Genomic DNA, 13,868 nt, shown 5'->3' on the forward strand with positions numbered 1-13,868 from the left:
TATATAAAACTTTAATTTTCTTAGTTGATAAAGATGAAATTTCCAATTGCTTTTAGAATTACCATTTATCAAAGTACAATTAAGATAAAAGAGTTTTATAGCATCACCTACCAAATGAAGAGAGAAAGGGCTATGTTTCGTGTAACATAGTAATTAATGTGATGAAGTTTAGAACTAAAGAAAGGTTAAATGGAGTTTATTAGAGTTTAGTAGAGAAAATAAAATTCATGTTTTACTGATAAATTTTATTAGATAAATTTCCAAATGTAGTAAATTTTATAATATTTCAAAAAAATTGATGATATGTCAATTTGTGGTTCTTCACTTGATGATGTGTTTTCATGAGCAAAAACAGAAATTCTAAATTATTAATAGAAATTTATTTTTTAGATTTTAGTACTTTAAAAAAAATAGGATTTGATTATATAATAATCACTGTTGTTTTTTTCTTTCAATTTTCATGTCAATATTTTTAAGACTGAGCTTGGTAACCACAAAAGAAAAAGAAAATATCATGATATTTCTTTCGTTTTTATTTCCATTGGTAGGTTTTGATGAAAAAAATCGAAAAAAATATAGTAAATGAATCTTCTTTTTCTTAATCTTATAAATTTTTCCTGTAAAATTTTATTCGTTAATTAAAATTTTCACCAAATTCAAGTTCTATAATGTATTTCACGCCTCTTTGAACTGATTGAAGCCAAGGATGGAAGGATGAAACTTCCATTCTACGCAGCCTTGGGAAACTTCCATTTTTCACTCTTGTTAGCTTAGCTTCCATAGCTTCTGAGTTTGTTACATCTACTTTCTTCTCCATTTCACTTCTGAGACTCTGAGCCTCCATCTCCTTATCAATCAAACTCCCTCACTTCTATTAAATCCAAATTAAGCTTTTTCAAATTGCCCATGTTTCCGTTCTTTCTTCTTCTTCTCCGTTACCCCTTTGTGCAAAACCTCGGTTACATTTTCTTCAGCTAACTCGGTCTTTCTGTAAGAATTTTTTGATTTATGCATTTCTTTGTTCGTATGTGCTTCATATCTGCAATGTTCTGTATATTCTCATCTTGGTAGCTTGTCTTTGCTTCTCCAACCGCATATTGCATGTGGCTTATCTCTTGCCTCACAAGTTTCATTTTTCTTCCAGGCTGATGATATGTTTATTTTCTTTGCTCTTTCTTCCTCGAGCCAGCCAACACGTTTCTCTAAGTTTTTAGAGTTCTGTAGCATGGACTGAGTTTCAACAATCACAACTTTTTTATGTATAGAACCACAGAAAATAGAGATCTTAGCCACCTTGCCAATGTGATCGTGTGTAGAAGCTAACTTCAACTTCTCCCAAGTTTTCTGTCCAAGAGCAAATAAAATGGTTGAGAATTACAAAACTTTAAGATACAAACTTCGCTTGATACAATGTAGATAAACAAAAGCGTGTTACTGAGATTTAAACGTATATATAATGGAGAGAAATAAGCTAGGGCATGGGTAAAGCAACTCCATGTGGTAGAAACATATGTAAAACCATGAGAACGAAACACAAATTACATAGTTGCATTTCAGAGTTCTCTAACGAAAACAAAAACTGTCGTGTCGCTACGATAGAGGGGAATCTCTTGCTTTTTAATTTGTGTTAAAGACTTAAAGAGTATCTTATAGAGGTTTTTGTTAAAATTATAAAACATCCATAAATTTACATAAAATAAAGTGGAATTTATATTTGGGGGAGAAATTTAAGAGCGTATGTATTTAGTCGTGAATGTTACTTTCTCTTTTAACATATAATAATTGTATAAGAAAATTAGTACATATTATTTTTTGAAAAAGGATCAAATCAATTTAATTTTGATCTATCACATTGTTCACTATTTTTAAATGTCAAGAGTTGAAGCATAGTTTATCTATTGTCACTGAAGGAAATTCAAAAAGATCATATTTAAAGATTTCTTCACAATACAGTTTATCATGATCTGCACCTTTGAGACACGATACAGAAACGTAAGTTTAATATTAAGAAACTTGTAGAAAAAAGCGTAACAGAATATATATGTTGAAGGCTTTGCATTAAAATGGATATCAATAAAAAAAGAAATACAGATTTCTTGAAAGGCCACACCAAAGAGAAATCTCTCACCACCTCCCGGTCAAAATAATCTGAAATGAAAACCTCTTTTACATAGAGCCTTATCTGGTGGCATACAATAGATGGGGCTAAACTCGAACTTACCCTACGTTAACAGTGCTGTTCGTTTCCAGAACGTGCTGCGTCAACGACAAACGATAAAAAATGTAAAGAAATTTTAATGACAGCTCAGCAACCAATTAAAATTAGAGAGTTAGAAAAGACAATCATTGGACGCTGCGTCACGTTTCGTATGAGGTGGGAGACGCTGTTATTTGCAGCGGCAATAAAATTACAGAAAAGAGGAGCAATGGAAGTCGCCGGCGGCAACTATACAACAACACACAGTTAAAATTTCTCTCATCTGTTTGTTAATTATTGGTTGCCGCTTATTGGTTGCCGCCGCTGACGCTGCGTCAGAGAAACGAACAGGCCTAACATCATTGTTTGTAAGAGTGTACGAACTTGTGCTAAAAAAAAAAAAAAAAAAAAAAGAAAGAGTGTACGAAAAGTGAATGACGTGGGGTTACTATTTTTTGACAAAATATTCAACAGATGGTCCCTTGAACGCACCTCTGCTGTGAAGTGTGATGATCCCAATGGTCCAAATACTTTGAAAGTATTTTTGTAATGTTGTCACCACTCTAGAGTTCCTGAGCCAGAAAGTGTAAGCACAGTGTGTTCAATTTTTATTGCTTTAGAAAGTGTTCCAGGATTCTGAAAAATTCAGATTTCAATTAACTTTTGACTGAAGAATGTTTCCAATTCAGATTTCAAATATAAAGGTATATTTACCTTTTTAGTCCTTTTAAATACTTGTCATAAACAAAGAAACGAAGGGGAGCACCAGCTGATGAAGAAGAAGAAGTCAGCACCCGAAACATATTTTCGCATATAATAACATCAGCTATTATTGAACTGCTGGAGTAATCCGGGAAAAAACCTTCTAACCGATGGTTGGAGCCCAATCTACCCGCTTCCATGTTTGAAATAACACGATAAGATCAGATGTTGACTCACCAGATTGCAAACGCAGAAATCCCAAAGTGGCTTACAACAGAAGGGCAACCATCATGTCTGAAAGTTTAAAAGCCAAATGTTTATCACTAACATGACATGTGACTCCCACAGAGAGAAAATGTTCTCTGAAACAACAGTTATCTAGATAGTTCTGTGGAAACAATGAATGCTGCTTTACAGATGATGCCTAATAAAGAATACAACATTCTTCTACTTTGATTGCGTTCCTAAGTAATAGAATCGCGTATGCTTTCCTATATAGTTAAAAAAAGTTTCTCTATGGATTTGTTTCAAAGAGACAATGTTATTGAGAAACATTAAGGGTCAAGTATGATTCTTTTGCATCAGTTTTTTTAGTTGGATTCAACTCACCAGAAAACTCCAAAATGGACGTAAGAAGTTTTCGATCTAAACTCTCCTGTTTGAATACATGAGAACCGAAAAACCGAAACTCAGAAAGTGAGCCTATAAATTGATTAGGAAGGAATATCAGACAAAACATTAATAGAGATAAAAGAGAGAAGTAGAGTGGTGAGTTACCGAGAGACATTCTATTTACGTTTTTCACTCAGGAACACAGTCTTCTTTATATCATTGTCCTTTCACGAATTTCTCCGAGTACCATCTGCAGAATAATAAATAAAGGATGCAACTTTATGGTTTTGGAGAGATTTATAGAGAAACCAAAAGATTTCTTATAAAAGGAAGTGCTTGAAACGAAAAAGGAGGATGTAACAATTAGTGGTCCAGAGACACTACAGTAGAGAATACCACATAACCCTTAAACCCCTTAAACATCATAGCTAATCTCTCAGAGAATAAATAAAAATCACACTTATTGAAGCAATTGGGGTAAACATTTCTCAATCAGCACAGGAGGAAGCATGTGAGTGAGCAGAATTCGAATACTTTTTCTTCATCATGCCCATGAATGATCGCTTTGCAAATTTATAAAGTTCAACTATAGTTCAAAAAATGATATCAATTGTAAGAATAACTGGAGGTGAATAAACTCAGGAGAAATGCATAACTGGATCCATTCGTGAATTCATTGTCAGAGGTAACTAAATAAATGGATCTTGTAGAAGGATAATGTTACTTACCGAACTGGATCCACAACTGGTGCTCTCTCTATTACTACCCGGGAAGATTTTTTGCTTCTCAACGAACCCAATCAAGCTTCTCCGTCTCTCCATTGCCCTCTCCAGATGTAATAGAAGACTGCAATAATAGAAGAAGATAGCGAGACGAAAAGATGAGCAGAGACTTGCCAACGTGTTCCTAAATATAGAAGCTGGAAGGATGAGGAAGTATTCGATATTTAATTGCAGAGGAGTGAAGAGCTGGAGTTATTTCGACGGTTGCAAATACGTGGTGGAAGAAGAGGAAGTGATACGTCGCCAGCAATATAGAAGAAAGAAGAGAACCCGTGTCCAAGATTAATCAAAATGACATGGATAATTGCTGCAACACGAGTGGCTGATTTTCTGATCCCACCTGGCATAGCTAAGAAGGCTTGTTATTCTACTTTTAATAGAGTTAGATTATTACTTAATAATAATAATAATAAATTTCATTAATGATAAGTTAGATTAGTTCTATTATATAATTTAATAAAATAATAAGATAATATATTTTTTAAAATATATAGTTTCATTTAATTCATAAATTTATAATAATTATATAATAAGTATATATAAAAATAAATATTATATTTTTATTGAAAATATAATAATCTTAATTTTTAATACTTCAAAGTTCAAGCCATTTTAGTGTCACACTATCATATTACATCTAACCAGACATTTACATTATCTGATATATATATTATATATACCAAATAATCTAATAAAAAGCCAAATTTATAAAATTTAATCAATAAATAAACCATGATAACAACCATTATTTTTATTTTAAATGAACAATATATGAAGATGTATTTTTTTTTTGTAAATTAATAATTCTACTAATTAATAAAATACTATTATATGTTTACTATATATAATATAAGTTACAGTATTATTAAATTATAATACATACATTATTAAACACTCCTATTTTACCCTAAAATAAAGTGAGAAATGAAGTAATGAACAAAAAATATAAAAAATTACTCTATATAATAATAATGTTTTTTTTTCATTACTCCATTTAAAAATAAAATATGAAATATGGTTGGAGATGTTCTTAAAAATAATAAAATTAATGTTTTAAAATTAATAAAAATGATGAAAAACTAATCTTTCTTTTTCTGTCACACTCAAAACTAATCTCTAACTTCTAAGAACTAAGCATTGAACTCAAGTAAAATCATGAATCCAAAAATTAATCATAAACCCGAAAGTTAAACTGTAACTCAAAATTTACAATATTTTTGAAAGATTTTGCCATTTTCTTCAATTGTCATTTACTTAAATGATAGTTAATGTTTCATCGCCATCACCACAAGTCTTTTACCTCATTTTCGACCAGTGATCTCCACATTTATGCGTTAATTTTGAGAATTTGATAAAATTTGTTTACTAGCCTTTCAATCATTACAATAGTTTTTCTCCATGTAATAATAGACTTACTAGGTGGTAACCCGCACCTTGTGCGGGGTGAAAATATAAAAAAAAATTGCATTTATATTTTACTTCATTATTTCAACTTTATATGTTGGTTACATTCTTATATTAGGTTTATATTATTTGAGTTGTGAATTTGTTATATATAACATATTATTGGGTCTTATCTAAAATAAAAATGGTGGTATTTTATATTGACATTTAAAATTAAAAAAGAAACTACAGGCTAATTAGATAATAACATTATTTGAAATATTGATTGTCCAAATTTAAGCCTTATAGTTCGGTAATGGGATAGAATATATTATTACTTTATGCACATAATCAGATCTTACCAAATTACAATCTTCTAAGTACGTATAATTCGAAATTAACATGCACACAAAATTTAACATTTAAATTAAATAGACCACCATATTTCATATATTCCATATTTTAAAAATAAAAATACTATTGATGTTTTAAAGATTACTTTGAAATTCGTGAGATTTATATTATAACGAAAGACATAATAAAAACTCAGTAAAAAACAATCTATTTTTTCAACCAAAAATCAATCTTACTTTATACCTTTCTTTTTGCATATATTTTGATTTCTATTGTCCATTAAAAAAACTTTACAGCTAAAGTTTATATGTTAACAGAATAGATACATAGGAGGTTAAAACACTCATTACTACGAACTTGGTTAAGGATTCAGAGTTATATAACACGAACAATTGCTCAAAATATCAGCAATATTCGAAAAGATTCAATTAGACTAATGTAACAATGAAGAATAATGAAGATCAGCTATATTTTCAATACATGAATCATAGTGATCATAGTCATACATCACGAAGAATAGTCACAAATATAATGAATGTATACTTTTTTTCAAATAACTTAAAAATATATGTAAAATGTTTTAGTGTTATTCGCAAGGATCTTTAACAGAATGTGTGTAAAATCTGCACAACAAAGCTTGAAATGCTTATGATATGATTCAGTTAGAACAGAGTAGACAATGGACCTTGATGTGTAGTTCATTAACATAAATTTTGATGGTACATTGCGCATTATACCACATACCATCAAGGTTAATAATTTTTAGTGATTTTGTTTAGTATTATAGATAAATGAATGGACATAAAAAATTATATTGACTAAGAAATCCATAATTGCATATAACCCTAAAATCACGCCAAAAAATCCATAATTGATCGCATATTTATTCAAAATTTTGACCATAGGGATTTAACATCTTATGTTACTATCACATATGGCACGATTGATCAATCAGTGCGAATATTATCCTCTAAAATTGGAAAGAGTACAATAGACTTCCCATAATTTAAATACCACAAACACGAAAGTCAATCATTCCGAAAATATTTGATTGACTCAAATTTCATGACCAACTTTCATTAATCTTTTGAATTGGAGGATTCAATATTTGACACCGAGATTTACTCCATTTAGGAAATATAGCTTAATCAAGATCCAATGACAACGTTTTTTTCCGATTCATTCAAATATATCATGGACTATATGTTTCATTTTCGAGTAATATCTTCATATTGTATCTAAGTGTTTATAATCAGAATAAAAATATGATTATATTGTTGATGTGATAGAGTATACACAACTATTATGCTAACATATTACTAATAATATATTACTAATAATAACTAACTAATATACAACAACACAGAGACAAATCGTACAACATAGTATATCATCTTGTTTCTGGTTTATTCAGCATAGTATATTATATAACATAAATTAGAAAAATTATATAATATGATGGCCAATGACATAATACTATCTCGAGTTGATAGGGATGTTAAAAATATCGATATAACTTAACAGGGCATATAAATTATATTATCCATATAGTTCACATTTTATACAATAGTGTCGTGACATGGATGTATAAAAAGTTTCAATATTCTAAATTTAGTGTACACGTTCATGAAATGAGACTATATGTTTTTGGCAATGGCATGACATGCAATTAGTCTAGGTCAAAGAGGGTTATTTAAAAAAGGTTGTGAGGTGGAATGTGGTGTTGACACCTAAGAAATGACAAAATTGTGAATCACACATATTGGATAAAGGTTTATTTATAAAAGTACTCCTCAAATAATAAGAAGGGGATTTATAATGTATCCAAATTGTCTTTCCGGTAGTTTACGGCCAAGGCATCTATGTCGGAAACCGTCGTTGCCTCCCCCATCGGATCTTGCACTCCATGGCAGGATAGTCGTCGTACGGTGCAGAGCCGGGCTTGGACATAGTCTTTCAAAGCATTTGAATGGGCCCCCACCTTAAATAGCTTCCACTTTTTTTTTTCATATCGTATAATTTTATATTTGAAATGTTAACCGTAAAAAATGGACCAAGAAACATTTTCTACGTAAAAAAACTGAACATAAAATGCTAGATGAGCCCATATAATAATAAATATTATAATTAGTAAAAGATTTTATATCTCAATTCATGAGAACTTTAATACATGACTCCTCAGTTTAATATTTGTAAGAACAACTGTTTTGTTCAAAAAAATCAGAGAAGCAGTTTTTTTATTATGAAGTAAAAGTAGTTTTAATTTAATTTTGTATAGGGTCCCGAAAGGTTCAGGTCCGGCTCTGGTCCGGTGCGGTTGGAAGTGCTTCTCTCTCCTTGTGGCGGATCGGGTGGAGCTCTGACACGGAGGCTCCCGAGTAAAATTCGATGCTCTGGTGACTCATCAACTTATGGCCCGTGCTCTCTATTAGAGGACGATAGGGATGTGGCAAGAACTTGAAATCTAGTCATCGGGCGGAGACTCGTCCTGATTCTCAAAGCACGTGCTGGTGTCGATGGTTCTACCTTTCGGGATGGTGGTTTCTCTAGGTATGCTTCTCGCCGGTCCGGGTGTCGTCTCTTCTCCGTCTTGAGTGTGGTGATGCATGTGGTATCTCAGACTTTTGTGGCTGTTTGTTTCTCAAGTATCTGCGGTGGTTAGGTTAGGTTCGGAGTTGGTGTGCGTTTCTCGTTATTGGTGTTTGACTATGAGGCTGCGGGACATTCTCTGTGGTGGCTACTATCAGAAGGCAATTGGCGACGGAATAACAACTGGACTTGAATACGCCAGCGCCGTGAAGTCTCGTCCTTCTGGCGATGTGCTTCTGTGTTCAACGGAGAAGGGAGCACGCTCCCGGTCTTCTTCCCCCAACTGTTCGTCTTTATTATTGTTTTGTCCGCTTGCAGATTTAGATCTAAGCAAATGTAACCTAGAAACCACCGTTTTCTGGTCATCGGACTCTGTAACGATTCCCGAATCTCCGTTTAGGAATGATTAATGAAATATTTTTAATTTAAAAAAAATCCGGTAGATAAATTACCTATTTTAAAATTGTTTAAATTCAGTATGTTTCTTCGAAGTTTTTTTTTTTGGACAAGTGATTGAAAAGTGTCAAATCGTATAAATTGCTAACTTTAAAAAAAAAAAATTTGAAAAGGCATTTTAATTAGCATTCTCCAAACTATATACAAAAATAGTGATGTTGCACCAGAGAAAATTTCTACGGGTCCAAAAGACACGAACACTTTTATTAAGCTTTTATCTAGTTTATGTCTGTTTGTCAGTAGTTAGTTTTGTCTTCGCTAACACATTACCCAGAAACATAAGAATACAATTTATTCCTAGACAGACCAGTACAGGCAATCAGTATCCAATGTGGAGGAATTTTTGGTCATTTGTTATTGACTACTTACAAGTCAATATTCGAATTCTTAAAAATGAATAGTCTTTGGTCATTTGTTACTGACTAAAAATATCAACTATCGTCTTTATTTATTCGACTTGTGTCCCTTACATCGTTGAAAGTTGAAGTCCTATCATCTGAAATAAAAGAAATATTATAATAAAGGTATTCACCGAGTGGCTGGTAAACGATTGCAACACAGTAAGAAAAATAGTACTGGGTTTTGAGATTGGAGAAATGTAATGATGTATTGTTTGCCAAGCAAGTATATCCTTGTATATTAATTGAAAAACATTATTATTATTTTTGTAGCCACGTGTCATTAGGATGATTCTTTGAATCTTTATAAAAATAGGTTGGTCCTTCTAATTATATAATAATTTTTTATTAAATTAATTAACCATAAATTCAATGTAAATGTTCTTTATTATTTTCGTAAATAAAAGTTACGGAATTGCCTAATGTGAATAAAATATATATAAAAATTAATGATTTTGAATAATAACGATTTGATAAAAAATTTAGATTTCTATGTATATCTTATATTTTGAATTTTAAAAAATGACTATAAATTACTAAAACTTTTAAAAGTCTCAAATTCAAATTTTGAGATCCATGATTAAAATTTTTTTGTTGTGACAAAATACAAATGATTACAAAATCATATAAGTAAAAATTATAATTTAATTAATTATTAAAATTAAAAAATATATATATATATATATATATATTGTTTTAAATTAAATTATATACCATATAAAATACATGAATATTTTAATTTCAAAATTTACTTTGAACAATTTCTTTTGATAAAAAATTTGAATAAACATTGACAACTTAATTTTTTTAAATTAAAAATTACTAAAACTATTAATCCCACAATGAAAAATTTATTATCAGTAATTTAAAAGTTTTGCTATAAAAGATACAAATGATAAAAAAAACATATGAGTAGAAAGCATCATTTAATAGACATAACTGTTAAAAAATATTATATATGTTAATATTGTTTAAATTTAATTATATATCCTATCAAATAGAAAAAAAATTGTTTGGATTAATAAAAAAGTTTTTATGTTCGCCCCAATTTAATTATATATGTAATGGTTACTGAATTTTTAATTATTCAATATATTTTTTATTTTATAATATATAAAAACATATAATAAATAAAATAATTTATATATATAATGTTCATTCCGCGCAAAGCGCGGATCTTAACCCAGTACTTTTTATTTGATAATCCAAAGTTGTACAAGGCAAGATACTCAGAGATAATAATCTTTGATGACAAAGCTAAAAATATCAATAATGATTAAGAAACCGATCTTTTTAGAGAACTTGTCAAAAATATCATATTCACAGTATAATTTTTCATATTTACACTAACCATTTTTACTAGACTAACGGTTTAGAGTGAAAGGGTGGGGTAAGGTTTTTGGAATGTGAAATTTAAGATTCTAATAAATATATAAATAAATACTTAAAATATTAAAAAATTAAAAAATAGTTTCAAAAATAATTTTTGATTTTCAATATTTTTTTTGAAAAAAATAATTCGTAAGAAATAAAATTAAAAAAAAAAATATAGAAAAATTTGAATTTGAAAAAGTATAATTCAAAAACATAAAATTATTTTTTAATAATTATATATTATATATATATAAAATAAAGATATAAGAGTCTTTTGTTTTTTAATGAAAAATGTATTTTTCAAAATGTTTTTTTAATGGTTGTAAACATGAATAATGGTATTAAGAAAGTGGTAAACATGAAAAAAAAATTATCTTTTTACATCATTGGTCATGGACAAACTAGAAACTTTTAAGATAAATGATTACCGACTCACTTTCCACAACAATGCAGACAAAAAGGAGTATAATAAGAATAATCTTGTAAATTAATTGATTCAGCACAACAAGGCTTAATACAAGAGGGTTTAATATAAATGATACTTGTCAAAGATATTGCAATACTCCATTAATCATATGTTGTTCACCTGTGGCGAATATAGAAATCAATGAATAAATTTATCTGGCGGGGGGCAAAATTTTATAAAAAGAGTAATTGCAGTGCATATACAAGAAAAACTTGCATATTTGCGGTGATGGAATTCAGATTTTTTAAGTGACGTGTTCTTTTAATGTCCATAGCACCGCTATCATCTAATACTTCAACCAAATGTGTACTACATCTTCGAACCCTATATATCATTATTACGCGTGAAGAGATAGAACACGTTCATCACTTCAATCAATACACTATTATTTATAAAAATATCTATCTAATCTTTCTAAATCTCTTTGGTTTCTCCGTAGATATGATCCGCCTTCTCTCACAATCTCCCTGTTTTATCCGTCAGAACCCTTGCTAAGAAATTATCCCCAATCCATCTCATCTCTTTGATTTCTCCGACAGAACCCTTGTTCCGAAAAAATCTCCCGTCTATCGAATACGAGATCAACTCTCTGTCGAAATCCTTTCTCCAAAATAATATCACATCCGCCGGGTCCTATTCTTCATTCACACCATTCTTGATTGTCTCCATTACGATTGTAAGTCTCTCTTTGTTTTTCCTTTTCTGAATTTGTTTTCAGTATTAGGGCTAACACACGCCTCTTATACTGTTCAAGCTCAGGTCTTGATATCATCTAATCTCCTGTTGGCAAATATGGAGACCATTGAGTTAGCATCTCGGATTTTTGCTGCTGGAGAGGAACCAGTATAAAGGAAAGCGACGATATATCGTTGTCTCAAAGCACCATAGCTCTGTCCGGTTACGTCCAGTCCCTCCAGATGGTCATGACAAAAGTCGTACCTGCTCTCACTGAAGTTGTATGGCAAGACTCTGCAACCGATGTAGCTGGTGCTGAGGATGATGATTTTTCATATACCCCCCCTAGTAATGGTATCAAGCCAGCACACACAAGGACGTTGGATACTGCTAAAAGTGTGAGCCTTTTTCACACTTCTTGTTTATTATTTCCTGCTTTTCGACCATTCATGTTTATCCAACTATTGATGACATTGTAATGAAATTCTAAAAGATAGCCGGCTAAGCTAACTGAAGCATGTTATTTCTTCGTCTTGTTTTAGCTATAGCAACCGGATAATAACTTAGTTAGACATACATTTTACAAGATAGCCGTACGAATAGATTTCTGTAATGTTTTACCGGTGCGTCTCGCCTATTATCCGACCAATCGTCGATTAAAACACGTATTTATCTAATTATCCGGCTAATCAAAATGTCCTATTTTCAGTTGTATAGATACGTATGACTTCTATCATCCCGCATGAGGGTGACTTTGAGGTCGACGAAGCGTAGCTGTGTTTCTCTGAATAATTGATCGAAAGCACCCGAACAGGATACCTCCTGACATTTATCTTTATTCCATCAGACATTTATATACTTAGCCGTCAAATGTATAAGTTATCCTACAAACAGATATGTTGTGATGTCGTCAACATTGTGTAAAATAATCGGATTCATCATCATTTATCCGTTATAGGTCAAGTTAGCCTTCTATTCCAAATAAAAATTATGTGTCCAAGTGTCTTCATTTTTAAGAGTAATCTAACTAGGACCTACGTATGTTCACTAATTCTCGCACAACGAACCATAAGCTGCTAAATAATTTTCGATTTGACCTTCTTCATGTATTAACTTCTGATGAAACGGAAAGGCTGAAAAGATTTTCAGAGAGCCATTAAAGACGATTCAATTTTGGAAAGTGATAGCTAAGACTCCGAATGGTAACAGCGGGTTGGGCGGTGCGGGACAAGCTGATTGATTAGTGCGGTGCGGTTTAAGAGCGGTTTGTGTTAGAAAAACGCATACTGCAGGACAAGTGTGATTCATCTAATAAAAGCGGTTTAAGAAATATGTGAATGGTGACCAAAATAATAAAAAGTGCGGGACAAATGTTTGAATGGTGTTTAACTGTGGTTTGTATAAGAGAAACTTAATAAAATTAATTAAATTTGTTATTTAAAATAGAAAACGTAAAAGTTTATATCAAAATGCTTGAATGGTGTTTATAAACTAAATAGTACTGAATATATAAAATAAAATTCTATTTGACAATAAAGTATTTTACATTTTTTATAAAGTACAAATAAATTACAATAAGAAAATAAGTTTATTTTATTGATTTTCCCATAGCATATTTGCAATATTATCTCTTATTTGCGCCATATGTCCTCCATCTGTCACTTCAATTGTTTCCACATCATCTAAATCGGTATGAAAATCAGTCTCTGCTTGTGTATTGAAATCCTCCTGTTTCTGCCATAACTTCAGCAAAATCTGCATCTGAAAAGTTTGAAATTTTTATAAAATTATGCAATCCCATTGTAGCCATGACCACTCTCTGCTGTATGTTGATATTATATCTTGGAAAATCACAAAGAATCCTCCATTTTTTCTTCCAA

General features: G+C 30.8%; 1 long non-coding RNA gene and 1 pseudogene across 2 annotated transcripts; one reads left to right on the plus strand and one right to left on the minus strand.

Moving 5' to 3' along the window:
• Nucleotides 1-3,440: 3,440 nt before the first annotated feature.
• Nucleotides 3,441-4,065, minus strand: LOC106344972 (annotated as a pseudogene).
• A 7,534-nt stretch (nucleotides 4,066-11,599) lies between these two features.
• On the plus strand, nucleotides 11,600-13,452 carry LOC106293156. 2 transcript variants are annotated; one of them, XR_001260378.1, is made up of 3 exons: nucleotides 11,605-11,989; nucleotides 12,073-12,386; nucleotides 12,698-13,452. It is a non-coding gene; the product is annotated as an uncharacterized LOC106293156 (long non-coding RNA). The 2 variants fall into 2 exon arrangements; XR_001260377.1 differs by lacking the exon at nucleotides 12,698-13,452 and having other exon boundaries at nucleotides 11,600-11,989; nucleotides 12,073-12,517.
• The last annotated feature ends 416 nt before the right edge of the window (nucleotides 13,453-13,868 follow it).

Source organism: Brassica oleracea, chromosome C5 (genome assembly GCF_000695525.1).
Source record: "Brassica oleracea var. oleracea cultivar TO1000 chromosome C5, BOL, whole genome shotgun sequence".
NCBI lineage: Eukaryota > Viridiplantae > Streptophyta > Magnoliopsida > Brassicales > Brassicaceae > Brassica > Brassica oleracea.